We start from the raw sequence: 4506 nt of genomic DNA on the forward strand, positions 1-4506 counted from the left end.
AGACAAAAATGACTCATTCTAAGGTAACAAAAACACAATAATTCTTCAAATCAGGTGATTGTACACCAATCAAAACATATCTATGAATGTTATATTCCATTTCTGCTAATAGAGCCTCCTAAATGTTACACACTAGACCTTTAATAAGCAGAGAAAAGCTGTTTGCTAAATTAAATTTCATATTTGTACAAGAACTTAATAAAGGAAATGTCTTTAATGTAAAATGCCACTATTAGACATTCTTATGTAGAAACACACGTGGTATATTGATGTAATACTCAAATAAAAATGTTCACAGTTTTGATATCTGTGTGCAGGTGTCTATATACTGATGTTCTCAAGGTGTTTTTTCTAATATTAAAACAGCTCCGTGGTTCTCAGGCTTCGTCCATGTGGAAAGGTTTTGTGGGAAACTGTCGGCCGACTGCACAGTCTGTATGGAGCAACTCATGTGGATGAAACTCAGACAGGGGAAGTGATTCTGTGACATGTTGAACATCAATAGATACATTTTCAGATGAGAGTGAGGACCATATTCCTCTATGTCACATGAATAAGTCTAGGTTTGGAGTTTAAAGCCTTGCCCAAGGGCTCTTTGACAGCGCTGGTACCAACAGTGGTGGAAGATGTATTCAGATCAGTTACTTAATCGTACTACAAGGAGGGTTTTAACTGGTTATGAAACAGTCGCAGTTTAATTCTGATGCCACTGACTTGCATTAACACAAGACCATCACATAGATGATTTGCTGTTTCTATACAGTTATTCTCAATTCCTGCCTCTGGGTTGGATTTGGTCTAATTCCCATTGAAATCACAAGGTGGTGACACACAAAACACAAAATGAAAGTACCTTGTTGCTGCTTTAAATACATTACAAATACAACAATGTAAAAATCCTGCATTCAAAACTTTATTAAAATAAAAGTATTGGGTAGTTGTGTTATATCATAGTCTATCAAATCAACAAATCTTCGTAGTGTTGCTGTCCTGTGAGAACGATGTAGCTAAAAAGTCAACTTTTCGTGAATTGCTGCCCTCACATGGCCATTAAAATCAATTAATTACTGTGAGTTTAAGAGTTAAAAATGCAGCTAAAACCCCAAAATTTGACATCCTGACACTTTGTTGGTCTCGTTGGTTATTGTTCAGATTCTACAACCTTCACAGTCCTGTCAGAAACAAAGAACCTCTAGATCTCCATGGAGTAGACAGCAGCCAGAGGAGGAGGTCTGACTCTGTGGGAACCAGCTATGGTTGTTGGTTCTACTAATTCTTCTCAGCTGGGGGCTGACAGAGATGAAGAGGATGTGTGAGCTGTGAATCATTTGTTTATTCTGAACTAAGCTAAACCTGCAAGACGACAATTTTACAATTTATTCTTCTTTATTTTATAAATTCAAAGAACGACTGGAATCATGTCAGAACATCAAAACGTCATAAATAAAAAGGCCAAAATTTGTCTCTGAGTTCTTTGATTCTGTATTCAGGGAAGGTTTTGAGAGTCTGCTGCCATAAAATAAATAATATGATCCATGATTAAAGAGCAGATTGTCACAGATGGATCCTCCCTGGTTAACAGGCGGTCGGCTCTTGTCATGATTCATCAAACCATCGTTTCCCTCTGAGAAACCTTCAGTACTGCACCTGTAAAATGTATCGACGAGCTTGTTCACTTGGCAATAGCAGCTACCGAAAAAAAGTGCGATCTTGTGCAGCTACTGTTTATAACAAGCAGTAAAAAGGTTTGTGTATTTCATGTTACAATTAGGCAGAAATATTGTGTTGGAAAGGATGTTTTTATTTCTTGTTGTGACACTGTTTAGGTCATGTTTTATGTACATGACAATTAAAAATGATAAAGTAATATTAAAAGAAAGGGGACATGTACTGATAGAGCCAACATACAGAAGGTGCTGTATAGATGGTGTTTTATTATGTTCTATGTATGGAAGTGTGGCAATAAAGTGTGCTCTTGAGAATGTCTGTGTGTACTGTCCAGTCAATACAGGAGGTAGCTAACATTATTAGTTTACTGCTGGCGACATACTCATACACTTCATTCCTGAAATTTGATTTCATGTTGTGTTTCAAATACAGATTGTACAGCACTGACGGTCATCTGTAACAACCAAATATCCTGCTCCAGTTATAATAATTTCAAGTTACACACACAGTTTGAGTTACACATCTACAGTTATACAGCAAATAATGAGAAAGAAAATATTTTAAAACAGGAATATAATTAATTAATTTTATTTTTTTTTTAAATAATATTCTTAAAAATCTGGGAGGAAACCGAAGCACTCGGAGTAAACCCATGCCAGCACAGTGAGCACTCTGTACTCTCCACAGCAAGAAGGTCAAGGCTCAGAACTGAACCCTCACCTTGTTACTGCGAATCCACAGTGTTGAACACTGAGGCACCTGTGTGGCCCTGTGAGACCTGAAGTCCTACTTCATATCCAGGTTGAACGCTGTGCTACCAGTCGAACTGAGGCTGGTAGCACAGAGTTCAACATAGATGTTTGTATTTTTTGATTTTTAGATATTTGAATATTTTTCAATTAAGTAATTAATTAATTACGACGTGGGAAAAACCGAAGTACTCGGAGTAAAACCACGTGTGGTGCAGACTGCGGATGGTTAATCTTTGCTGTCACATTTGCTGTGTGCAGTAAATGGCTTGGCCATGGTCTTGAAAAGACCTGTGAAGATCTTCTTAACGCAGGATTTCTTTTGTGGCGCCACCAGATGCTTTTTTAGGGTCTCGATTATCATCTTGTAGATCAGTGTGTCCTGTGATAGCAGGCACATTCGGACGATCCCTGCACTGCCCATTTTCTTGCGCAAGTCCTTGTGCACCGCCTTTACTGTCTTCTTAATGTGGTCTTTGGTCCGTTTCATAGTAACGTCAGAGGCTTCAGTCTCTGACCAGAGCATGTCTGTCAATGTTTTCACGCTATCATTGGACGGTCTAATGAAGTCTTTATGTTTTGTGATCTGTTTAACCAGTGCAGCCACAGTAAGCTTGCAGCTCAGTTCGTCCCACTCTGGGAGAGGGTGTGCTGAGGCCTCAACTGCAGCTGGTGTGTCCATGATGGAAGCTGGTGTGTCCGTGATGGAAGCTGGTGTGTCCGTGATGGAAGCTGGTGTGTCCATGATGGAAGCTGGTGTGTCCGTGATGGAAGCTGGTGTCTCAGTGATGGAAGCTGGTGCCAGATGTGTCTCACTTGGCGTTGGGAGAGTTTTCACTACTCTTTTAATTTTTCTAAGAGCAGCAGTCACTCTGTCCTTCTTCCTCTGATGCTGACGGCTCTGCATGACAAGCCAGTCCCATGTCAGGTTCAAGAAGAAGTCCACTTCATTCTCAACCTCCATTCTTATATTCAGACGATGTCCATGTTTCAGGTGATGAATCATCATCCTGCTCAGCTGCTGTGCCATGTTCTTACGGCCGCTGGAAAAGTTTGCCATCATTTTTTCGTAGAGGCACTCGTCGTCTTCCTCTGGTGGGTTCATGTTCTTCACCATCTGCTCCGTGTCCTTAACTAGCTCCTCCAGTGATGCGATTTCCGAAGTTGCCATGAAGCAGAGAAATCTCCTCCTCAGTTTAGAAATGAATCTAAGGAGTGCCGCCTTTGTGAATAAGTTCACCAAAAAGGCCTTCAATTTGTTCCCCACCTTTCTCCATAAGGACTCATCCTGTGGTTCAGGTGGGGTGTTAATGGAGATTTCCTCCAGTATTGTCATTGCGATGTCCGAAGCTGCTTCCTCGGCATCTTTGGAGGTGCTGGATAACAGCAACTTCTCTTCCTCCTCAGACATTTTGACTTTGCAATCATAAGTGTTGATTTTACACTCAACAATTTGATTTATTTCAGCCGCCTGTTGAATCAGGATAGTCCTGACAGCTGCAGTCATTTTCATCAACTTGTCTTTGTCTTTGTCTTTGTCTTTATCCTCATCCTCCTCTTCATCTTCTTCATCCACTCTAAAAAGAAGTACGGGAGTCAACTGAGTCTTCTTCAGACTTCTTTTTTTCAAAATAATACTTTCGGTCCTTTTAAGGGATCGAAGCTCAGCCCTCTGGGACGACGTCTGTCTGTCCAGGGACATGTGGATGAGCGGACGAATGGTCTCCGCTGTGGCCATTGGGATGGCCGGATCCACGTCTTTAGGGTTTGCTGGATTCATGATCAGATTTAGTCTCTGTTGTTTTTCTGAAACAAAGTGAATGTGCTCATACGAATCTGAATGAAGTAAACTGGATGTGGGTCCTGAACTTATAGAAATCATGTTGGCTTTGTATCAAAGGAACATTCCATATGCTTTGATCTATGAATGACGTCACATTCCAACTTCAGAGAAACCAATAAGAATAAAAGAACCTATCAGAGAACGTTCTATTGGCTTTGTGGCGTCACCACATTCCAACGCCATCAAAGAAAAAGTTAAGAATAAAAAAAAATAAAAAAACATTCCGACGTCAGAACGACTAAATGA

The sequence above is a fragment of the Morone saxatilis genome, unplaced genomic scaffold (assembly GCF_004916995.1).
Source record: "Morone saxatilis isolate NCDOM2014 unplaced genomic scaffold, NCSU_SB_2.0 Contig9, whole genome shotgun sequence".
Lineage (NCBI taxonomy): Eukaryota > Metazoa > Chordata > Actinopteri > Moronidae > Morone > Morone saxatilis.